Source organism: Staurois parvus, unplaced genomic scaffold (genome assembly GCF_062004578.1).
Source record: "Staurois parvus isolate SC_StPar_1 unplaced genomic scaffold, SC_StPar_1.0 ptg000099l, whole genome shotgun sequence".
In the NCBI taxonomy this organism is placed as follows: Eukaryota; Metazoa; Chordata; class Amphibia; order Anura; family Ranidae; genus Staurois; species Staurois parvus.
This window is the reverse complement of record NW_028317895.1, coordinates 2,766,603-2,793,406: the sequence shown is the minus strand read 5'-3', so window position 1 is coordinate 2,793,406 and position 26,804 is coordinate 2,766,603. Positions and strand designations below refer to the sequence as shown.

The 26,804-nt window shown below is 40.8% G+C and overlaps 1 protein-coding gene across 3 annotated transcripts in view; it reads right to left on the bottom strand.

Moving 5' to 3' along the window:
* Nucleotides 1-25,514, bottom strand: part of HRH2 (histamine receptor H2) — a 149,624-nt gene extending 124,110 nt beyond the window's left edge. For all 3 annotated transcript variants that reach the window (XR_016311822.1, XM_089671108.1, XM_089671107.1), the window contains exon 1: nt 25,303-25,514. The gene's annotated coding sequence lies outside the window, so the exon portion shown is untranslated. The remainder of the gene's footprint in view (nt 1-25,302) is intronic.
* Between the last annotated feature and the right edge of the window lie 1,290 nt (nt 25,515-26,804).

The following is a 26,804-nucleotide window of genomic DNA, read 5'->3' as shown; positions in this document are numbered from 1 at the left end:
CCATCCTGAGTGGATTACAGGAGCTGCTGATCAAAATTACACATTTTTTGACATGTAAACCATCGCTCATATACTGAATCAATTTCAACATTATATTTTACCGCTTGCTTGGACTGCAGCTTTATGTTAATGACAAAAAAAAACAAAAAAACATACCTTGGACTGTAGGCTGCTTTGCTTGCACATTTTTACCTAAATATCTATTACATCTTAATTAAAAGAAAAGCATTTTGAAGAGAGATAAATAACTCTGGGGCAGGTTATGTCAGTTATGTAAACTTTTTGTTATTGAAAGGGAAAGGCAATGTCAGCGTGAGATTTGAAAAAAATGTCTACTAATAAAAACAGCAGGACGATTCACAGCAGTGGACGGATTATCACAGTATATTAAAAAGAAAAGCTAAAAACATACCAGCAGCATAACAGATCTTGCAGATGTTGTACCATTCCAAAATGTGTTTATTCTTGTGTTCATTACCAAACATGACTGTTGACCCTTGCTTTTGGTTATTTATTAATCACAGATGAGTCAGACGTTAGCTTCATCTGCTGCATATTTGGCACATTTGTGTCATCTGTGGCCCCCTGGTACATCTTATGCATAGGCTTAGCACGGATACTGAAAACTGGGATGAAAATTGACTGAAGGACACATGCTCATATATTATGCAAACATATCTCAATAAGCATTCAAATATCTATAGTATTAGGCTTCATGCACATGGACATAATACAATACCCCTATCTATGCTGGATCTTTCTGACAGGAACTGTACAAAAATGCTTATTTTGGTGCGTAATTAAACTTTCTTACAGGCATATAGCATTTGGAAGTGTATGAGCATAAACTCATTCTACTGGACAGAATATTTATTCTAGCCATTGTTATGAATTTGCATGCCTTTATGTGCATTTATGAATGTTTATGTATAATTTGTGATAATAAGCTCCTCTCCGAACACAAGCTTGGGGCATTTATTTTTATTCCCCAGAATGCAAAATCAAAATCAAAATGCTACAATGTTTATGGACACTTTGGCTTAACTAGAGCCAAGTTCAGAGGCATACTGGATGTCAGTTCTTTCAATCATGGAGGCTGAGCATAATGTGGTCATTACCTTGGTTGGTCTACTTACAAATGCAGTCTGCTCACTTTCACTTGTCCAAACTGACAGCTGCCCTTCAAGACATTTTGATATTTGCATAATAACTCAAAAGAGTCATCCAGCCTGCTGCTTGTATAAGGCCTGATTGCTCTTCAGAGGAGCACTGAGGCAGGTTGATGTGATGTTTTTAGTAAGCTATGTAAAGCACCCTACTGACACCACCACCAGCCATGACCTGCCTTTATTGCATAGAGAAGGACAAAGACCCAAAGATGACATAGCAGGGTCCAACATAAAGTATGAACTGAAAAAAGAGAGGTTAATTTAAAAATAATTATCTGATAGTTCTTGAGGAGATACATTTACTGATGCTTAGGGTCCATCCCCACATACATGCACCAGCTCGTGCAATGACAAAGGCCTTGCCTACATCCTTCAGAGCCTGTTGCAAAAGTTTGTCAGGGGAATCAGAACTGAAGTTCGGACCATAGGCCCTGGCGCTACTGCACTTCTGTATAGTCAGCCCACTGTAACTAACATGTTTGCTAAGCAAGTGGGATGTCACTTGTTGCCCCAGGAAAAGAAAGGATATCATAGACCAGCCCAGCAAACAGGGAAATGTGTTTGACTCTTGATAAAGCATGCATTCGTTATAAACTATATAAATTCAAGTAGGTTTTGACTGCTGCTATATTCTTGCAATGTTTAGGATAAATATGACCTCTGGCATGAATGCCAGCTGTTTTGTTTTATGTATTTTGCATGAAAAACCTGATTTCCCTGCAGGGGTTGAAAAATGGAAATAACACATTTGACTTTTGCTGAATGTCTGTTGCTTTTCTCAGTGAGATTAGTATTAGCATCTCAAAGGTTTTGCTGAAATCTGTGATAAAAAATGGGAGCTTGCTGGCTGCTCAGGCCTCCTTGCATGAAGTTTTTAGAAACTGACAATATACGCCAGCATAAGGTCATTGATAGAGCACCACTGATAAATGTATACATATTTTAGCTTTGATCCAGTTACCACCACTAGCATTATATAGGAGTTTCAAGTTGTTGGGATAAAAATTTTACAGCCTTCATTGCAAAATGGTCATGATACATTTTTTTGTACCTCACATTTTTATTCTGTAGCTCTTTACAATCAAGTACACAATACACATACAGTATTTACAATATTTATAACATTAAAGTTGCAAAGGATCTAAAAACCCAACAGTAAATGGGGGATGCCACATAATATAAATTAATATATTAGATGTACAGTAGTTATTTTATACGGTGCACAGTATACAGTGATTAGGAGACTTATAGAAGCCTAGGGATGTGGATTTTATACAAAAGTCGATGAGAAATAACTTATGACAAACTCATGTAGACTTCACCTCCGCAACATCTACAAGATACGACCGTTCCTAACCTCGGAAACCACTAAGCAACTCATTCACTCCCTTATTATATCACGCCTCGACTACTGTAACTCCCTTCTCACGTGCCTACCTCACCACAGGCTATCCCCACTACAGTCCATCATGAATGCTGCTGCCAGACTCATTCACCTTACTAACTTCTCTATATCTGCCACCCCTCTATGCCAATCCTTCCACTGGCTTCCAATTGCCCAACGGATAAAATTCAAAACACTAACACTGATGTATAAAGCCATTCATAACACTGCCCCTAATTAGATTACAGACCTTGTCTCTAAATACCACCCAAACCGTACTCTCCGCTCCTCGCAAGACCTCCTACTCTCTAGCTCCCTTATCTCCTCCTCCCATGCTTATCTCCAGGATTTCTCAAGGGCTTCACCCATCCTCTGGAACTCCCTACCCCAAGCAATCAGGCTATCGCCTACTCTGCTCACCTTTAGGCGCACTCTGAAAACCCATCTCTTCAGGGAAGCCTACCCCGCCCCCAGCTAATACTGGAATCCACTACTCCTCCTACCACTCCATCCCCCACAGCTAATTACCTCTTGTACCACTATCCCCTCCCTCCTAGATTGTAAGCTCCAAGGAGCAGGGCCCTCTAATCCCTCTTGTATTGAACTGTATTGTTACTGTACTGTCTCCCTCCATAATGTAAAGCGCTGAGCAAACTGTTGGAGCTATATAAGTCCTGTATAATAATAGGTCCTTATTTATCAACATGATCTTACCAAAAATTGGAATGATTTGTCCTTAAAAGCCAAGAAAGTTCAAGCCATCATGTAAGTCTTGCATATGCTTGGTGGCTGAGGGGATGTAGAGAAAATTCTTCCTGAGAGCATGTCCATACATTAGACTCTATAGTGAATCAGGAGCATGCTGTTTACTAGTAAGCCAGAATAAGGAGTATAAAGGAATATAACAAATGAATAAATCAGAAAAGTGGATGGATGAAGTGAAAAGTGTACACAGTGGCTGAAATAATATTTGCATAACTAATATTAATACACTTCCATAAAGAGGTGTACATTCAGGGATCAGCTGGATTGCTCACTGTCAGCAGACAGTGTGATAAAGTGAGAGAGTGTATTACATGGAAAAGGTACAAACTGGTCATCATGTAAGAATTGGAGGTGGTAACAAAAGAGGATGATATAATGGAATCATGTACAAATCCTAGAGCACATTGTACAAACAGTGACCTTGTATGTAATGTAAGTAGGTACAACATTACTGATGATCTTGTAGGTAAGAAGTATAGGTGTGCAAAGTTGAGTCTTTATTTCCCTGAAATCTCAGCATAAATTGGATAATACTGGCAAAATGCATTGGGGTCTATGTAGAAGGAAAAGTTAGGGTGATTTCCAGTGTATTGTAAACCTAAGTAAAGGCCACTGTTCAAGCAAATTTCACCTACGTAGCTCAGTGAGCAAAAGTGAAAGTTTTGACTTCAAACTTTACTCATTTGGGACAAGATGGCTCTGCTGATTCTTAGTGAGAATTAGAACTTTGAAATTAATCCTAGAAGTGACTGACAGTTGGGAAATTAGTAAGGTTAAAACTTGGCAGCTGTGACTAAAGTATGGTCACATCAGAGAGGAGCAGACCCACTAATAAAGATTAGATAAGTGAAATGGTAAAAAATTAGCACACTAATATTTTAGTCAATAGGAGAGGATGTGAGGAATGCCTTTATTTAGTTTAGGGAGGTATGAATGAAAGTCCTGGACTAGATCAACTATTAGTTCCATTTCACAATGCAGAGTTAAGTCTGTACTATAGAGCAAGGTCCAGGTGTTTGGAAGAAACAAACGTTTCAATGCTTGTAGAGTGCAGGGATAATTCTAGATTGTAAAGCCATTGGTGTGATTCTGTTATTTCCAAATTCCTTTATTCAGTTTAGCAAAATTAAATGCCAACTCTAGTCAGTAAAATGTTTGTGGTCCAATAAAGTAACATAGTTAGGTTGATAAAAGACACAAGTCCATTAAGTTCAACTGATTAGAAAACCTCCATACATACAGCCCTATATCCTCAGTTGTTCCAGAGAAGGCAAAAAAAAAAAGAAAAAAAAACCCTTATAAAGCATGGTAAAGGTATGTTAGTCCAGGGAGCAGGGTATGCTAACATTTCTATTTTAGAGAGGTCAAGTTTAATGGAAGCCTTTTACTGGAACAGAAGCTTCAAGGGTGCCATTCCTGCCTTTTTATCAGATTTTAGTTGCCTGTCTCTCAGACTTAGGCAGGCCATAGAATTATAGTTTTTCAAAAATACATTCATACAAAAAATATTAACAGTACATTCCATAATGCTAACAGAGACTTGACAAACATGGTTCAATAGTACTTCAACATTTAATTTGCTTTTACCACTCAATTTTGGTATGAACACAATTTCCCAAATGGAAACTACATATACTGTTAGAGATGTTTTCATTAAAAGAAAAAATTCCAGCCTGTTCCACTGAATCTCATCACTACTGTCGAAAACATTGATTTGACCCCACTAAGCATTAGAGGCTTGAACAAACATTCTAAAAATGAAAATTTTAAAATGATATTAATATTTCACCAGCTGTATTTTCTAGCTTCAATACTTTGGGTTACTTGCTGAGAACAAGCATTCAGATAAGGAGATTTGACTTTGTTCTGACATTGCTGATGTGCATACTTGCTCAAGATAAGTAGGCAGAAGAATAGCAAAATAGACTGGTAACTCGAATTTGAAAAAGGAGGCCAACAATGGCAACCTTTAAATTTCTTTAAGAAAAGGTTTACTTTAAGGATGAGGGATGCCACTAATGATTAGAGACAGGAAAGACAGTTCCACTGGCAGTACAGTTGGCTCTATTGTAAAAAAAATGTGGAGCTTTTAAATAATATTTTTCCAGTCAAAATACTGTCTTTTTTTAATTAATTTCCATCCTAGAGTCAAGCATTTGCTCACTAGTAATATAAATATGAATGTGGTGGTAGATTGCAAAGTCAAAGCTCATGGACAACTCCATAATGGCAAATACAACTTTGTATTTAAATACATAGTACTGATTAAACATTTTTATGAGTGTGCTTGAAGATACATGACAAGAGGACCAAGTACAGACCTCTGTGGCTCTTAAGCTGTTAGAAGTATCTAGAACATGGATGGACACATAAGACACAGATAGGAGGTAAACCAGGCTAAGGAGCTCAGAGACTGGATGGAAAGATGGTGATCTGAAAGGCACCAGATCAGATAGTATTATTAAGGAGTATACAGTTTTTGTTTTTATCAGATCATGAAAGGGGCGCACTGAAAGCAGAGAGTGAAATTAGTCAGAAAAGTAAAACCAGAAACTGCAGAAGCTCAGAAGTAGAGATAATCAATTTGTTCCCCCTGCTGGTGTAATGTATTTTGAGAATCCACCTGATTATTAATTAGACTTGTATTAATTAACACCTTCCTGCCAGCCGTACGCTTATATGGGGCCTTTCGGCAGGGGGTCTTAACGTTGAGCAACCACATATATGTGGCCCTGTATAAACAACTTACCATGCTGAGATCGTGCTCCCTGCATGCTCTCAGCATGGTAGCTAGCAGAGATCGGTAAGCTCATGGTGCATACATGCGCTCGACAGCTTTCTGATTATGTGACCTCTGTGACTGCCAATCACAGTGTTCACATGACCTGAATGCACGCCTCCACCTCCTGGCATCCAGAAGCTCTTAAAGAGCCAGAAGGAGGTAATACTGTAAAAAATCCACCTACATAAATTGAAAAGGACCCCTGGTCCTTCTATACCTCCAGTACCTCCAGTCAAAGACCAAGTAAATCAGAAGGAATGCTATTTTCAGAAGAATGACAGAAGGTGTGACAGTGAGTACCCCCAAATCTTTCTTATGTGACCTTTGTAATTTTATATTTTTATATACATCTAGTCATATAGACTCATGTTTGTAGTTTCAGAACATTGGAGAAAAACTGATTTAACAAACTGAAATGTCATATTACACCATTTTTTAACAGTATGTATAATACTAGTATAAGATATTTTACAATTTTACTCTGTTAAAGTCCTTCTGTGTCTTTACTGGCGTGATTAACCCTCTTTATTTGTCCTGCTGACCATTGTCACCTGAAAGTGACTAGAAAAGGAAAAGTGAGGAAATCTTCCCATAAAGGCAACTCTTTAAAGAGAGTGGATTTCCCTCTCTTTAAAGAGTTTTTGTGTCACTTATTGTTGGGTCTACATGATAGGAAGTGAATGCAAATCTCTGCAATGGAACATATATAGTAAAGAAGAACTCCAGGTATAGCCTTTTTTACATCTTCCACCAGCATTGACCAATGTAATTATGTAATTACCATGTCTGTGGTATAAGAAAATTCAAATCATTCTCTGAATGGTGCACATGCTGAGTGGTTGACCTCCTGTGTTTAGAATGTAGCAGGGTAATCTCTCGGCACAGGACCTTGTAACTTGTGGGGATCACTGGAGCAGTGATGTCTACTTCAGTGATTTTCAGCTTCTTGAGAGACCCCACAGGAATAGTATATGCATAATAACATTAGTCCAAAGTGGACCAATGTAACAATGTAAAAAATGTCATACCTGGAATTCTTCTTTAACTACCTAGGGCTTACCTGTACATGATTTGGTAGAGAAAAATAAAACTTCCCTTTTAAAAAGTGTGTTAACACATATATAAAAACAATCAATGGTCTGCAAATACAACAATTGTGTTGTGTGAACACTTCCTATCAAGATTTACATGTATGTTATGGTGAAGCTAGAATAATTGTTTCTGAATGATCTAGGGTTGTCTACTTCCACCAAGCAGCATTAGGGTCATTGATTCAAATCCCAACCACGGCACTATCTGTCTGGAGTTTGCATGTTCTCCCTGTGCCTGTGTGGGTTTCTTCTGGGTACTCTGATTTCTTCTCACACTCCAACAACATGCTGGTAAGCTATTTGGCTTTTGTCTAAATTGGCCTTAGTATATGCATGAGTGTGAGTAGGATACCTTAGATTGAACGCTCCTTGAAGGTTAGGTGAATGATGTGAATGTACAATATATATGTAAAGAGCTGCATAAATTGACATCGCTATAAAAGTACTTGTAATAAATGTAAAAATAAATATACACTTCCAAAAGACTTTTAGGAATTCTTGACCTGTAGTTTTAAAGGGCCCAGGATTAGATGTTGCTAGTCACCAGGTTACTACCAACCAGAAAACCAGATGTTCCCAGAATCCCACAGTGGGGTCCACAAGTATATTAAAGCAATGCAAAATCTAAACAGGAAGGCTGGATTTAAAAAAAAACCTCACAAATATCTAGCTTGCCTAGTAATAACTCTAGAGAAAATACAGTAATGTATCATCTGCTAGTACAGATGTAGCTAATTCAGTTGCTATGTACAAAGCACTCATAGGTACTTTAGTACTTTCCACAGGGAACCCAACTGATTTAATGCTGCACTGGATCTATACATTGATAGTTGAGATTAGCTTACTTCTGCAGATAATGAAGAGTGGATTTAGTTTGCGGAAAAGTCTCCTGTAAATTAGTACCACTGAATGATTTTCTAAGCACACAAGAAATCAGCTGGATAAGACTGTGCCAGTCACATTTGATGTGTTCCTGGTGAAATAAGAACAGGATGCTTTATTTGTAATTTATGCTGTATGATCACTCACTGAATTTAATATTGCTACAAAATGTTGTCACTACACAGGTATTTATTACCACAAATGTTATTACAGTGGTCCTTGTTTCATGCAAAAAGAAAGAGAACAAACAAAAATAACTGAAACTATAAATAACGATAACTACATTTCCCCATTTGTACAGGCATTATCGTAGTTAGAGTGGATATGGCAAAGCCTGTGATTTAGGACATATTGTTTTACTGTATATCTTAGTTACTTTAGAGACTAGTTTGAGTCCCATTTGAAGACTGTGGAGGAGATATCTTAGCTGTAAATTAGCATTGCTAGTATTGTGAAAGACCCAGGGCACCCTTGAGCACAATTATCAAGGGAATTGTGCATCTTGCTGGTCATAGATATTAGACATTCAGACATGCAATCACAAACACTGTCCAACCATCTCACAATGCCTTTTTATCCCAGAATGAGCTCAACCTTCAATTTGCTTTAACATAAAAAATCTTTACCTGAACTTTAATGCCCTCTGTCTTTTTTTCTGGATTTAACAAGGTGACACAAGAATAAAAAGCAATGAAAAATTGCTCCGATATGGACAGCAAATGCAATAGCAACACACACCTTTTCATTAAGGTGGGGGACAGTCAGATTTTAGGTATTGTTGATGTCTATAAAACAAAGTGTTTTCTTCTCCCTTTCCCTTGTGACCACAATAAATAAGCTGAACAGGTATCACGGGGACAGGACATAGACATGGCTGTCACCAGCATGTATTTAAAACATGAGAACTAAGATGTAACATTTTGGAGTTTCAGAACCACACATGAACATTAGTGCAACCAGGACCAAGTATGTCCAGGTCATCATACTGCATGGAGTGCACCAAGTTGGGACATGCAGACACAAACAACAACAATAAAAATTTAAAGTGGTTCAAAAGCTAAAACATTTTTTTACCATAACCAATTCGTTACTTGCTCTTTTCCACACAGTTTCAGGACATCATTTTTAAAGCAAATTTAACTGCATATTTAAGATGAAAGCACAAATGTGCTTGTAACAGGGATGCATATATGTATATCACTGAGGTCTATTTGATAATGTAAAGCATCTTGCTAGTAGGTATACAGTATATGCTTGCTCTTTATCCATATACTGATTTCCTTTTTATTTCCAAATTTAATTTCTCTCTGAACTACTCTAATCCAAGCACCTGGCAGAACAGCAATTTATCTCGAAGGGATGCTCTTTGCTTTTACTTTCAGTGTGAAAATAGGAACATTGTTTGGCCTTATCCGTTTGGAAAGCATTGCTTCAGTTTTACACTTAACTGTGAATAAATTGTCAAGTATAGAAAAATATTTGTAATAAGTGAAGTAGAGCGGCTGGCATTTGGGATTTGGCAAAATATAGATTTGTTTAGATGTGATAAACAGTAAAAGCGAGCTAAGAATATCCAACACTACAAAATGAACTGCAGGGCCCAGTTCAGCATATTGTGTAACTTTGTCAGACCCATTTATCTCTAGTGATAGCTTATGCACCCAGTACACCCATCATCAGATTTAATTTCTGCCCAGTGCAGCTTTTTTGTCAGACTTTTGTCCTTACATAAACCCAGTGAAGTGATTGGCCTCGGGTGCTACACAGAGATTAAACAAAACCTCCTTACATAAAGTGCACCTGTCTATCTGCAGTCTTCTCTTCTGAACAACCATTCATAGAGCTGCATTTATAAAGCTTGTCTGAGAGTTCAGAAAACAGTGGATGAAGAGCTAAACATTCCATAATGCAGAGCTCAGTGAGGAGAGCTCAGAGAGTTGATTGGAGGGAATAGACTCCCCCCCACACACACACACACACACAAGAGCTGAGGCTGTCAGTCTGCTGGAGGTTCCTCCCTTATCACCATTTTTCACTTGGTGTCAGGAACATTTGTCAGAAGTGATTCATGCTGATTGCAGAGGAATGAACAGCAGAGAGAAATGACACTTGGTGCTCTTAATTGAGACAAGTACACACTAAATAATGCCTTGTTCATATTTCATATCTGAGGTTTACAACCACATTATGTCCCCTGAATGTATTTTACATATGCTATAAAGTGTCCCAAACTCTAAATCAAACCTGTAGATATTTTTCTTAAAGTGGTTCTAAAGTCTGAAGGTTTTTTACCTTAATGCATTCTCTGCATTAAGGTAAAAAACCTTCAGTGTGCTATTGGCTCCTGCTGTTGTCAAACACATCCAGTGCAGAGGAAGAAGGAGTGGAGCCGAGTCACGCTCTGTGTGCATATGGACATACAGAGCCAGCTAGGGAGTAAGCATGCCAGGGGCGGACTGACAACTCATGGGGCCCCCGGGCAATAGGGGATCATGGGGCCCCTGTGTCCTTGCCCAAACTCAAAAAAGCCTATGAAAAAGGTACCAGGGGCATCTCATGGGGCCCCCTACTGACCCCAGGCCCTCGGGCAGTGCCCAAGTTTCCAAATGGTCAGTCCACCCCTGAAGCATGCACAAATGCTCCCATAACAAGCAGCCTGCTATGGGGGAACTTGGCAGAGGGGAGGAGGTAGGGAACTTGAGAAGAGGAGGATCGGGGCTGCTTTGTGCAAAACCATTGCACAGAGCAGGTAAGTATAATATGTTTGTTGTAAAGAAAATATGAAGCTTTAATATCATTTTAAGAAAACACTGAAACCCACAAGTGAAATCTGTCTCACAAGTTTATTAATGCTTTTAAATGGAAAATGTACTGTATATTCATCAGCATTTTCAATAACTTTATGATATCATGAAAGTGGCAATCTAAAGCAACCTTGTGATTTGCCCATGCTGAGTTTGCTTTAAAGCCTCCTCTTAAGCAGAACATATTCAACATTTGATCCCATTCAGCCACTGGAACCACAAAAAATAACTATACTTCCAGGTATGGATGAAAATTTGCCTCACTCTAAGTAAACTGGTGCTTTGTGACTGGTCCAGTGTTGTCACATGGAGAGAGGGGTTGTTCTTAACTTGGAGGTAAGCTCTGACAGTAGTGACTCAAACCATACACAAAACAGTATTACTTCACTTCTAACATCTGAATGGAGTGACAGGGAAGAGAAGTATAGTTAAGTATATATAGTTGAGTAAAGTGGAAGTAAACTGACCCAGTTAATTTACCCTGAATGAGCAAAGCAGAAGTTTAATTCAATGTCAATTTTCTGGTAACAGGCATGCAGAAAGGCATAATTTATGCCCCAAACCTCAGAAGGTTATGATGGGAAAATCCTCAAATTGAGGAAAGTAGTAAGAAATTACCACCATTAAACCAAAGTGGCACATACATTTCAGTATAAATTTTGGTTCTCAAAGATAAAGAAAATCCTAGAAAATTGCAGCTCAAATGTATAATTGCCAGTAAGATTTCTAAATTACCTAGCCAAACAGATAAATGGACTTAAACAGTGTTGGTATAGAATAAAATTACCGAATAACCAGTGTAAAAACAGCAAATAGTCTCATTCTGCCAGATATGAGAGAAGACAAATGCCCCAAACTGTATATAAAATACATTTTTGTAGGAGAAAGTGTTAAATTTCATGCTGATTTCTTAACTTTCTGTAAAAAAATGTTTTCTTTTAGAATCATACAACATTTTACAAAAATACACTTATTTTAAAGAAATCAACCTAATTCCAGAATGCATAGAACAGAAAATATTTGATAGACTTCTAACTTATTTATCATTACACTTTTCTTTTTTTTTTTAAGAAAAGTTCTCATATTTTTCTTTAGAAAATATTTGTGTAAAACAAAGAAAATAGGTAATTGTTTGCTTTAGATACATTATATTATTTACTCTTCGAAATTTAGTGTTTTTTACTGATCCTACTGATTTCAGCAGGGCTTGATGACAATCTAGATGTCTATGGATGACTTCAAACTGCAGGAAATGCACCTGGTTGACAGATCTGAAAAGCTCCTCTCTTTTTTTGGGTAGTGTTGCCGGTCAGCTGTTGTTTGGGTTAATTGACAGTAATTACGGAGGTGTTTGCTAAGTACCTAGTCATGCATGCTCAAATATATGAATGTGCATGTTTGTACAATGGTGTGTGCCTAGTTTTAGCAGTGAGTTACAGCACAATGTGTGCCATCTTATAGCTAATGGCATCTTAGGTAATAACATCATATAAATCATTAGTGAAAACATATAGTACATTAAAATTTGCTTTTGTTAAGGAGTATTAAAAGATTTGTATGTTCCCACTCCAAAATAATGAAGAGACAAAAAAATACTTTTGTGTACAAGCAGCACATTTCAATAATTTAAAAATGCATTTCCTTTCCAGTTTTAAAAGTTCCCTGTGTTCTTGGCAATTTAAGGGATATTACAACAGTAGATATACCCAACAGGATACATCAGTGGTACACAATTGGTGGGTCAGGTCTCTATAAACCTTTTGTTAGGTCTCTATATACAGTAATATGAATTACATTTCATTTTGGGAAATGAAGCTTTTAGGTTACTAGACCAATGTCAACATTTCATTTTGGGAAATGCAGCTTATGGGTTACTAGACCAATGTCAAATCTAAATCATAGGAGGTCAGACTAATGCCACATGGGAAGAATGAGTGCTACTGTTGTCCAATGGGGTTGATTTACTAAAGACAAATAGGCTGTTCACTTTGAATGGGAATTTTCATGGGATTTCCCTGCTGTTTAGTGAATGAGTTAAAGCTTTGCTAATTTCTTTCATTCAATTCTGCAAGAAAACAAAAAAGAACTCTTGGGCTTCATTGTATAGCCTATTCTTTGTAGAGTAAACTTTCACTGCATTCATTTAAGCGTAAACTGCAAAATGAATAGCTTATTTGTCTATATTAACTCAACGCAATACATTTACTCATTACATTGCACTAAGGAATCTGTAACCATATTTAAAAAGTGTATTTATGAGTTAAAATGATATTAAAGGCTTGCATTTTATCCTTGAAATAAAAAAAAAAGTTGTAGTTTCTTGATCTATGCAAGGATATTGCACAGAGCAGCCCCTTACTTCCTCTTCAGGAGGTATGGGGCTGGTTCCTGCTGCTCTTAGTGTGGTCTGTGAGTGCAGGAAGAGAGACCAGTGCTGCTTCAGAGGGACACAGTGCTGGATTGAGAGAGGTGACAGGTAAGTTTTTAGGCAGGGAGGAAGGAACAACTAGCAGAATGCTTTTTTATTTTAATGCAGGAGATGCATTAAGGTAAAAAACCCTTTTGACTTTAAGATCATTTCCACCTGCTTACCAGTGATATACAACCGTCAACATATTAATTTCCAAAGAGCCAAGAACTTAAAGTGTTACTAAACCCAGGATCCGGCATTCACTATATCTGGAAAAAGCCTGATTGACGCCGTTGCGCTGCTGCTCGAGCTCCTCCTACTGGCGTATCCACGTCACGATTTGGCCACGTGACTTCCTCAGGATATCCTTGATACCATCTTGGTACACCCGGACCCATCCACACAAGCAGTACACCCATGCTGTAGTGGACACAATGCTGTGACATATCGATTTATGAAGAGTAGATCCAAGTTTTATACTTTAATAAATTAAAAGGTTTTACACTATATTGGATTCCTTTTGCCTTTCTGGGGACGTGTATGGAAAGCTATTGGCCCTAAGAAGCAGGAGTATTCAGGGGAGACCTTGGTTACAGAGGAGGAGAGAGTCCCAACACCACTACCAACAAGGAATCTATCCTTTGGAACAGCATTACTGCAAGGCTCATTGGCCCTGTGGGGCCTGGGCAGGAAGGTGAGGGGGCACCCCAGCCACTGAGGATTGTCGCTTAATGGTTGCACACCTACAAGAAGAATTTTTTCTATTTAAGGACACCTTGTTGTTTTGTGTTGTGCATGTCACACATTCATAAGTGGTTTATGCACTAGTTGAGCATGAGTTGATTCATTTAAGGACTATTGCACAATCTGGCCATTTGAACATTGGGGTCATATCTGTCTATTATATATATGTGCTATTACCACATCCCTTAAGAGATATATGCACTTGCTTAGCATGTGGTGATATATATCTGGTATTGGCATTATGTCTGTCTTAGTTATTCATATGTGTTAATATCATTTAGCGCTGCACTACTTATACATTCATTCACTATATCTGGTCTCCCACAGTACACAGAACATGGAAATATAATTATTTTAGTAAATATAAACTGCTAAATACCTTTTCTCAGCAGCAGTATATAACAGTCATGTGACTTCTATCAGTGTCCAGCTGTGCATTGTTTAATCTAGTGGGAGGAGTTTACATTCTGCTCTGACTGCCCTATAAGGCTGCATAACCACTGTACCTCTGTCTGGACGGTGCTGATTGGTACCTCCTAAAGCTCTGTACTATCAGCAGATGGATTGGGGAAAGTAACAGAAGGGAAGGATCAGAGAAGACAAGATCAAACAGCCTTTTTACACAATGAAGAGGGTTAACCCTTTAGGGTCCACAGTGAGTATAACAAGCATTCTGTACTGCATATACAGACTGATTTTACTGTTGTGGGTTTACTAACACTTTAAAATTACCTGTTCTGACACAAACCACTGTGTATGTATATTAGGGAAGGCACTGCTCTAGATATCTTTAGTACTGAATAGGTACTGTATATGTATGGCAAATGCTCTCTAGCCCTTTGTCTTCAATGGAGTAAATGGATTGGGCAAGATTAAGTAAGGTCAGGCTTTTGAGTCCCTGGACTCTTCAGTGTAAGTCAGTGAGATAAGGGCTGGAATTCATTGAGCAGCTCCCCCATGTAAGTTTATAGAATGACATTAATAAAACTTATATATATACTTGTGAGCTACTTTGGTGATTGCCTAAAATGTTCCAATTGCTTGTCTTAATAAAGTGAAAAATAAATAAAATAAAATAAAGTCCCCTGCCCCGGTGACACAACGCGTAGGGGAGGGGCTCTGCCGTCACAACGTTGTCTCGGACAAGCAAGGAGAGCATAGCAGAGACTGCAGGCCATGCTGACACTATTTCAATTCACTGCAAACGTCAACATTGTGAATGGTATACAGCAATAAAGCACATCTTTAAAAAGGATAAGGCACCATGGTTTCTTTTTTCCTTATATAATCCATCCGTGATATACTGGAGAAAGATCAATACAGGAGGAAGGAGACCCCTGGAGGGGAAATAAGGGAGATATCTATTCAACCATCCATTCTTGACAAGCATCAGTTACACTTACTGCAGAGACCCCAGGTGGATTAAGATTTAATTACAACTATCTGTTTGCCATTTGGAAAATCCCATACAGGAGGAGCAGTCCATCAGTCCTATAAGGACAAACAGCTAGTTTTGCCTTTATTTAAGGCAAAACTTAAGGTGAGCGCATATTAAGACCACACTGCACTTGGATTGTGGGAGCGGTATTGCACCATTGCAATTTATATTGAAAGAGGACTGTTTATGAGCACGTTTATATATATTGATTTTTGCTCACTATTAGAATTCACTAATTACCACTAGCACAATTATGTTTTAATCTTATATGGTCTTATAGGCAACAGATGGTTCATTCTTGCACCATATATAAGAATATATAGTGTTTACAGTTGATATTTTATTTAATTTTTTATATTTATTTATTTATTAATTGGTTTGAAAATTACAATACGAATCATCAGAGTTAATACATACAGGAGCACGGCACTGTTTTGTTATAGAATGACATTAACTCTTCCCTAAAGAAATGAGCTAAAGGTGGGAATACATAGAGCAGCTCCCCAAAGTGAATTTATAGAAAGATGTTAACTCTTTTCTATTTTTTTTTATAATGTAGCCTCAGTAATGTCGCCTTTTACAGCCTACTGTCCAGTACATAATCTACCAATTTTCTTGTTGTAAAAGAGCAAGTTAATCCTTTTTTTTCTCAAAAAGATCTCCAATGTACATCTTATGTTGTCCAAACTTTGACTCCCCTGGTATAAAAAAAAAAAAATTTTTTTTCTTTAATGCTTTGAAATTCCTAATGTCCATTCTGCTAAACTAAATGGTAATCTGTGTTTGCTTAACTTCAATATATTTTCCTGTTTCTATTTTCCACACAACTCAGAGGCAGAACTACCAGGGTAGCAAAAGTCGCACTTGTGACTAGGCCCTGGAGTTCCGTCACTGTAGGGGGTCTGCTGCCCACTGCCTGCCGCATGATGCCTGATACCCCCCCAAGATTCATCTACTGAACACTCACAGGCACACAGTATCCACACATTGGATCTCCCCACCCATTCTCTCCATCCGCCCATTGAGTTCAGTAGAGTATGGAGATGCCATGTCAGGAGGTGGAGTCCGAAAGAGAAAGTCAGCTAGGCCAGGCCAGTAGAGTGAAGGGGAGGAGCTCTCTGTGGGTATAGGTGTCACTGGAGACATGTGAAGGAAGGAAGCAGGAGATAGAGACTGAGCAAGGAAGGGGAACCAAGAGATCTGCAAGTGAATGACACTGATCCCATCCTCCTTATCACCACTGTCACTGCCACTCATCCCATCCCACCACCACCACTGTTACTCATTCCATCCCCCAACCACCACCACTGCCACTGTTCCCATCCGCCCACCATCACTGCTACCATTCACCCCCTCCCCACAACCACGGCTGACACTCATTACATCCCCCCCACCACCACCATTGCTGCCACTCATCTCACCCAACCCCACTACCGCTACCACTCATCCCCCCTCACCACTGGTGCCACTCATCCCATACACCACCACCACTGCTGCCACTCATTCTTATCCCCCTCCCCCACTGCTGCCACTTGTCCTATCCTCCCCACCACCACTGCTGCCATTCATCCCATCCCCCCACCACCACCACCAACCCTACCACTCATCCCCTCCACCATCACTGCTGCCACTCATCCTATCCCCCACCACCCCCACTGCTGCCACTCATCCCACGCCCCCCACAACCACCACTGCTGCCACTCACCCCATACCCCCCACCTCCACTGCTGCCACTCAACCCATCCCCCCCCCCCACCATCACCACTGCCACTCATTCCATCCCCCCCACAACCACTGCTGTCACTCATCCCATCATAATTCCCTACCACCACCACTGCTGCCACTCATCCCATCCCCCCCACCACCACCACTGCTACTCAACCCACCCCCTCACCACCACCACTCATCCCACCCCCTACCACCATTTCACTGGACCGCCATCTTCCAAGTAACGCAGAAAAGGCCTAAACCAAGATTGAAAAATACCCACCTATCCCGGCGGGGTCTCTGCTAACATATTACCAAGATCGTACTTTAAAAAGAGTAAAGAAAAGAAAACTATCGGGTTCACCATTCCTAGGCCAACCTCCCGCCTGGACAGGTAAGTTACGTTTGATCAGGTTCAGCCTATTTTCTCATAACAGTTAGAAAAAAGCTGTAGACCCTTGCATAGAGATATACCAGCAAGATACAGACAAAGCTGACATAAAAAGAACGAGATCAGGTAAGTTTTGATCAAGTCAACCCTCTCCCTCAAGGAAAGCTTCCATTTCTTCCAGCTTGCTACTTTAGCATTGGCATCCACCAACCTGCTTTCCCAATGTCGATGACCATAGTCACCAGGACCAAATTTGATACCGAACACCTTAATTTCCGGGGCTCTGGGAAGGCATCTGAAAGTTCAAAGCTTTTACCTTCCTCACCCATCCAGAAACCTCACTCTTTTCATGGTTGACTTTAGAGCTAGAAGCTCATCCCAGCTCCCCCCACCACCACCACTGCTGCCACTCATCCCTTCCCACCGCTGCCACTCAACCCATCCCCCCCCACTGCTGCCACTCATCCCATTCCCTATCACTGCCACCGCTGCCAATCATCCCATCCCCCCCACCACCTGTGCCACTGATCTCATCCCATCACTGCTACTACTCACTCCCCCATCAACACCACTGCTGTCACTCATTCCATCCCCCCCCACCAGCACTGCTGCCACTCATTCCATCCCCCCACCACCATCACTGTTGCCACACATCTCATCTCCCCACCACCACCACTGCCACTCATTCTATCCCCCTACCACCACCACCACTGACCCTCATCTCATGCCCCAACAACCATCACTGCAACTCATCCCATCCCCCTCACCACCACCACTGCCACTGCTCCCATCCCCCGCACCGCTACCACTCATCCCCCCTACCACCACCAATGCTACCACTCACCCCTATCACTACCACTGCTGCCACTCATCGCATCCCTCTCCATCTCCACTGCTGCCACTCATCCAATTCTCCCACCATCACCACTGCTGCCATTCATACCATCCCCACCACCGCTTCCACTCATCCCATTCCCCCACCACCGTTGTCACTCAGCCCATCCTCCCACCACCACCACTTCTGCCACTCATCCCTTCCCCCCCACTACTGCTACCACTCACCCCCCCACCACTGCTGCCACTCATCCCAACCCCCCTCTGCTGCTGCAACTCATCCCCCCACCACCACTGTTTCCACTCATCCCATACCCCTCCTCCACCACCAACACTGCTGCCACTCATCCCATTCCCTCCTACCACCACCAGTGCTGGCACTCATCCCATCCAACCACCACCACCACCAATGCTGCCACTCATCCCATCCCACCACCACCGCTGTCACTCATCCCATCCCACCACCACCGCTGTCACTCATCCCATACCCCCATCACCACTGCTGCCACTAATCCGATACTCCTCCCCCACCACCACCACCGGTGCCACTTATCCCATTCCCCCCTACCACCACTACTGCCACTCATCCCATACCCCCACCACCACCACTGCTGCCACCCATCCCCCCACCACTACTGCCAATTATCCCATCCCCCCAATCACCACTGCTGCCACTCATCCCATCCCACCACCACCTGTGCCACTGATCCCATCCCATCCCCCCACCACCACCACCAATGCTACCACTCATCCCCCCACCAGCACCACTGCTGCCACTCATCTCACTCCCTCCCACCACCACCACTGCTGCCAGTCATACCACCCCCCCACAACCACTGCCACTCATCCCATCCACCTGCCACTACTGCTTATCCCACCCCCCACCACTGCTACCACTCATCCCCCCTCACCACCACTACTGCTGTCCCTCATCACATCCCATTCCCCACCACCCCCACTGCTGTCACTCATCCCATCCCCCCACCACCACCACTGCTGCCACTCATTCCCCCCCACCACCACCACTGCTGCCACTCATCCTATCCCCCCATCACCACCATTGCTGCCAATCATCCCATCCTCACCACCACTGCTGCCACTCATCCCATTCCCACCACCGCTGCCACTCATCCCATCCCCACCACTACCCCTGCTCCCACTCATCCAATCCCCACTACCACTGCTGCACTACTGCCACTCATTTCCCCCCCACCACCACGGCTTCCACTCATCCAATCCCACCACCGATGCCACCCAACACCACTGCCACTCATCCCAGGGACATAACTACAGGGGTTGTAATTGCAAACCAGCCCCATGCTAAAGGGAGCTCATGTACCTCCAGAGAGGCAACAGTGTATTAAAAATTATATATATATATATATATATATATATATATATATATATACATATACAAATATATATTATGACCCCCCCAATCTATGACTGACCCTGGGGGTATTAATACCCCATAATACTCTGTATATGACCCCCCCATATGACAATAGAGTATTATATGTGACCAGAGGTGTAACTACAGAGGTCACAAATACAACCCAGCCCCATGCTCCAGGGGGCCCATGCATCACCTCTGTACACCTGGACAGGAGGGGTGGCATATATAGAAACCAATCCCCTCCATTTTCCTCCAGCAGCCACTGAAAACCTGCTTCTCCTCCTTTCCCTCCCACATGCATTCAGCGGCTGCAGGAGGAAAATTGAGGGGATTGAGGTTTCTCTATATGCCACCCCTTCTATCCATGTCCTCCTGCCCCCTGGCCACAGGATCAGTGGGAAGGGCCACAGTCAGAGGTCGGGGGAGCCCTTTATGGTTTCTTCCACCAGGGCCCTGAAAGTACTAGTTAAGCCTCTGATGCAACAGTACTTGAATGCTTAAAGGAGACATTTTGGGTGACAAAAAAAAAACCCTTCATACTCACCTCTATGTTGCAGCATTGACTATAAAACTGAGAACTGAGAGTGATTACATGCCTACTTATGGCTCAGTTCTTGGCCTGCTCAGATCGGAGAAGAGTGACTTTCAGTCACTGAAATCTGCTCTGCCCCTCCAGTGCTCACTGAAGCACTGGGCAGGAGGGGGGGCAGGCTCAGCTGGCTTTGGCTCTCAGCCGTATGAAGTCAATCAGGCAGCTGGGTGGATCCTTCCTTAGCCTGGAGTGGCGCTCTGACCTATAAGCTGACTCATTCAGTGCTCAGAACATGACTAAAATTTGGGTGCCAGATCTAAACCCTACTGAAGTCAATGGGAGCTGAATGTTAAAAAAAACTGTAAGGGCTCTATGACATCAGCTGATAGATAATAGCCTGCTATAAACTGACTCTGGATCACAGGAGAATGAACGTAAGTGCACTCTTGTAACCCACAACAGAAACTTTTGCCATACTTCTCTTTTAATATATTAAAGTAGGGATGAACGCAGGGTTCAATCTGACCACAAGCTTGGACGGAAATTTGGATGTTCAGGGATCTGTTTAAACCATGGAGCTTTTCCTCTTTCAAAAGAAGCCGAGTATCATATATTTTAGCAGTATTTCTACTGCGACTATCTATGACAGGTTCTTCCTGTGCCTGCACCCAGCTCATTCATAGCAAACAGTGACATCACCCAGCCCCAATGATTGATGTATTTGTGGGGAATCCCCAGCTATGTAAACAAAGGAGCCATGACTATATTTGGTCAACCACATCACTTAGGAGACCTCGACCCTTTGCTTACTTTTAGGGACAGGGCCTTGGAAGGTATAATTCCCATTGATTAAGTGATGGGATTGGACATGTGTGTTGGTAGGCATGATTTTTTGTCTTTCAGTGGGTGTCTTAAGTCCTTCATTGGGATTGCAGTGAATCTGCTTCAGTGAATGATGTGGTTGATTATACTCTAGATGTACATCATGGGACTATTTTTGTTTTGTCACAAACTGTGTAAGTATCTTTATTTACTGTTTAGTTTTTTCTGTGTGAATAAGTAGGGGTACTATGTACTCATCAATCATTCACATACACTGGGCTGGTATCTGGGGGCTCCCTTATTATTAATGTGAGGGAAAGGTGCTTTGCAATGGAGTTCCCCTAACAAGGTTTCAACCATGTTAATAGTATGTAGCCCATTATGGTTCAGGAAGAGGGAACAAATTCTCATCCCCCTTTTTCCTGGCCTGTCAGGCAACATGCTTGAATTAGGGTCTGGTATAGATTTTGGAGAGGTCTTCAGGCTTTTTACTTGTTTTTTTTGTTTTGTTCCGTCTTAAAATTCATACCAGATCCACAGGGTATGGAATAGAGGAGGGGCCCACACTTGTTTCCTTTTTTTTATTTTTGCATTGGATCCCCCCTGACATCCATACAAGACTCTGATCAAGGATAAGAGTCTAGTGTAGATGAAGGAAATTCCCATCTGCTTTGTCTGCAAACAAAAGTAAGTGACAAGGAGCTGTCATTTGCCAACCATTTAAACATTATTTTCTTTGAAAATATCAGTTTTCCTGCATTAGGTAGTATACATCATGAAGACTGGTCACTTCACAGGTAGGTTCAGGACATCCCTCAGGCATATTATTTACCCCTTGCCTACAGGGCACTTATACCCCCTTCCTGCCCAAGCCAATGTTCAGCTTTCAGTGCTGTCACACTTTGAATGACAAATGTGTGCTCATGCAACACTGTACCCAGATGAAATTTTTATAATTTTTTTCACAAAAATATAGCTTTCTTTTGGTGGTATTTAATCACCAATGTTTTATTTTTTGCACTATAAACAAAAAAAGAGCAAAAAAAAAAGAAAAGGTTTTTCTTTGTTTCTATTATAAAATTTTGCAAACAGGTAATTTTTCTCCTTTACTGATGTGCATTGATGACTGATAGACAGCACTGATGGGCACTGATAGATAGCACTGATGGGCACTGATAGGCAGCACTGATGGGCACTGATGAGGTGGCATGGATAGGCAGCACTGATAGGCACTGAGAGGAGGCACTGATAGGCAGCATTGATAAGTGACACTGATGAGCTGGCACTGAAGATGCTGCACTGATATGCAGCACTGCTGGGCAGGATTGATGGGTGGCACTGCTGGGCACTGATGGGTGGCACTGCTGGGTAGCACTAATGGGTGACACTGCTAGGCACGGGTTGGTGGTACTACTGGGCACAGGTGGGTTTCACAGGTGGGTTGCACAGGTGGGCACAGATCAGAGGCACTGCTGGGCATAGGTGGGTGGCACTGCAGGGCACAGGTGGGTAGCACTGATGGGCACATATGGGTGGCACTGATGGGTACAGGTGGGCAACACTGGTGGGCACAGGTGGGTGGCACAGGTGGGTGGCACAGGTGGGCGGCACTCCTGGGCACTTCTCTGACATTTGCCGGTTATTGGCAGAACTTTCCTCATGTTGTGACAGCATGAGGAAAGTGCAGTCGATAACCGGCAACTGTATTTGCCCTGTGATCTGCTGTGTCATTGGACACAACTGATCATGTGGTAAAAGGCCGCTGTGATTAGCCATTTACCATATATCACCTGACCAGCTGTGTCAATAGGACACAGCTATAACCAGGGGCGCTGGGGGCGCACAGGGGAGCATGCTCTGGAATGACATCCATGGACGTCATCCCAGAACTAGACAACCACACTGTAGCTGTCTTTCGGCTATACCATGGTAGGGAAGAGATTAAAGGAACTTTGCATTTTTAATATTACACTTAAAGCACCATTAAAACTGCTTCTCCCCACCAAACTTAATTTTTTTTTATGTTTTTCCTTTGGTACATATTCCCCAGGGCAGTTTCCAGACCCCATGGCATTTGTTTGCCAATCCCTTACCTATTAACCTAGAAAAAGGCCATTATTGCTTTTTTTTACATTCAGCTCCCATTGACTTTAGAAGGGTTCAGATTTGACATCTAAACTTAAGTCATGCTCTGGGAACCTACTTTGAACCAAATGCAGACTCATTCTTAATGAATGAAATTAATTTAAAGCACACTAAAACACTGTATATTGTAAACAATTACCATTTTTAAAAACTTAAATATTTGTACTCCTTTTCTCTCCTGTCTACATGCAATGGCTTAAGTGTTGGCTGCACGCGATTGCCCTAGGCTGGATTCGTAATAGAAATAATGGTGGATCATGCCTACAAAATGCTTTTCAGCAGAGCTGCTGGTGATCTTCACTGGGGTGGCAATGCAAAAAGCAACAGTTGTCACCCCATACCAGGAAATACCTTAACAAGGACCTTAATAGCAGGATCACCCAGTATAATTTTAATGAAAACAGCAGATTAAAAGGATATTAGAAATTGGGGTTACAATTACTTCCAATGGACCTCCTATACAGCCATATTCATGAAAGCATAACAATGTCAGTGGTTTACTATGGGATACTACTCATGCTTAAATGCTTTTCTGACTGTCAAAAACCTCAACACAATCTTACTTTTTTTGGTCCAGAAGAGGTAGTTTCCCTAACCCAATACTGCACCTGACATGCACTTTGCAAAAGGAGGCTAATGCCACATTTGACAATGGCACTGTAGCATAATGATTTGCTTGTTTGCTTTACTAAACTGCTAATGTCACAATCCATTAAACAGAATTGAACAAATACCATACAGTCTTCTATGTTTCATTCTAATGGATGGGTTACACTGTGTTATAATAGGTGCTGCAGTTTAAAAATAGGTCTCCCATTTCTGCCATTGATTTAAATTAAAAATACTTTAAAAGTGACAAAGTAAAAATAAAGTCTAATCTGTACACATGTATTAAAACTAGTAATCATTTTTACTTCTTCCCTTAGGTATTTCAAGTGTTCAGTTTTAGCAGGAATATTAATTGGAATCTTACAGTATCCATATTAAATGTTTTCCATCAGGCAAGTATAGGTTGTAATAAAAGCTGACTTTAATGTTTAAAACTTGTAGTGGAACTTTTACGATTAAAATGAAAGCTAATATTAAGTAAAGTTAACTAATAAAGTCATTAAGGGCAGATTCAGACTTTGTCATGCTGATGTGTTATGGTAATGCAAGCGTTTTTTTAATGCATTAATGTGCATTGCGTTGAGGCAGCCTATTCACATAAATAGGCTGGCGGTGCACCAAACTGTCCATAAAAACTGACATGTATTTTTGGCAACACGTCACACCACATTGCACAGCAGTGCATTACCTTACACTCTGGTGCCCTTTCCTGCTTTATTATGATTGGGTGCCATTCAAAATGTATAGCATGGCAATGCAGTAACACACATAACATGTGTTAATATGTGTTGCACTAATGAACATGCTAACAATGACACACTACACTGGAAACTTGTGAATAGGTCCCCAATCCAAAATATTCAGTAGATATTTACAAAAAAAAAATCACAGACTTTTCAGTGAATAGACTAAAACAATATTTATTTTAGATAATTCACAAATAAAAAAAAATTGTAAGAAAAAGATCTTGTAAAATAAGAAACAAAAATGGGATGTAAAATTCAGCAAAAAAAAAAAAACTATTAGCAGGTGCCACAAAATAATTGTGGCCAATCACAATGCAGAGCAAAATTCTTTTTTGTGCGTCAGAGCCGCTCATTGATTTTTTTTTTTTTTAAAGGTAGGATCGTTCTTCTCATGCACTTAGATTCATCAAAACATAAATTATATAAATACGTTGTTAACCCAACCTAAAGGAATTTGTATACCAAGTGTACCAAAATGTAAGCATGTCACATCCAAGTCAAGAAAGTAAGCACCAGCAGCTGTTTCCATAACTGACTGCTCATGCAGGTAACACAGTAGGCTTTTCTAGATTCAGCAGATGTGGCATTTAATAAATCAACAAATAAACTGCTCATTCAATATAGTACATTACCCCAAAGTTCTGCTCTTACCTTGCCTGTAAAGTACAAAGAGGAGCACTGGACTTGCGGAGTCTTATAGAAAATACTCCTGTTATTAAATTTGCCAGTATTGTTTCCCCATGATTGTCTTGAAGAAGGTAGCACATCCAAGCTATAGTCACTTTGCACAGAAGGAGCGATGTGCTCCAGCACTCCTTGCTGCAGCTCCTGCTCTTACACAGACATACAAGCACTGCTCTGAATATAGAGTGACTCACACAGGCAGAAAAGAGAGGTGGGAGGGATTTTTTATGCTCTGTAATCTCACAGACAAACTCTATTATTTGGCAAAAAGCAACCCTTCACTCTAGTCTACAGCAGCAATGTCTTCCAATGCAGTCAACTATCAGCTCCCCTTTTAACACATAGTATGATCTAGCTAATTCATATGTTAGTCTTAATTATGTTTCCTCCATGAACCAAAGATCTATGTAATATCTGATTGATATTTGCTAGCAAAATGATGCATCAAGAAGTTGACAACAAGGACAAAAGGGGAATGGAAGAATTGGCAAAGTATTTCTGTTGTATGACCTAACACTAATAGACTACTATAATAAAGATGTACATAGGTAAATACACACAGAGATAGATGAAAATAAAATGTTTGGGGTAACATACACTTTGAAGTAATAAACAATAATCACAGCAAGGGTGACTTATCTCTGGTGTTGGTCACAATAAGTTCTCAGAATATTGGAAAAATGTGAATTCTTCTTTTGCTACTTTGGTACAGGGGCAAATACAGAGCATCAAAGGTATATCACCCCATTTGAGGAGATCTGCCAAAGTGAAGGTGTCCTGAGAAAGACCCTCTCCACATCCTATCAAATACTGGTGGGGATGCACTCTCAGTAAGATCCCATATGTCTGTCCAAATGGGAAAATGATTTGAATACCTCATTTAGCAATGGCCAAAAGGGCAGAATTTTATTCTTTGGCCACAAAACTTTGATCGGTTGCAAGTACAAAAACATTACCTACAAGCTCATATCATGTTGGTACAGGACTCTGGTTTTCCTAGCTAAACTATTCCAATGACAGAATGACCTTTGCTGGCAACACATAAGGGTACACTCCTACATGTAAATGTAAAATGTTCCAAAGATACTGTATAATAAATAATTATCCAGCTGTAGTCACTAAACTCACTGTGGAGTGTTGAAAGAAACAGATATGTGTATGGCCGTGCTTAAAATACCAAGTGTTAAACTACCTAAAACAAGAAATGTATCAACAAAATATTCACTTTCAAAATATTGTGCAGCTCAGTTTACAAACAACTTGTCAATAATAATTATTTCTAAATCCAAATAAACAAAGTCCTTAATGTCCACCATCAAGTGCAATATATGAAATTTATATATATATATATATATATATATATATATATAGTGAAATAAATTTGTACAAGAATTATCTGTGCATAAATGTGTAAGCAGCCAGTGTGCTTCACCTCTTCAAGTAAATGGTTCACCTCTTTCAACATAACT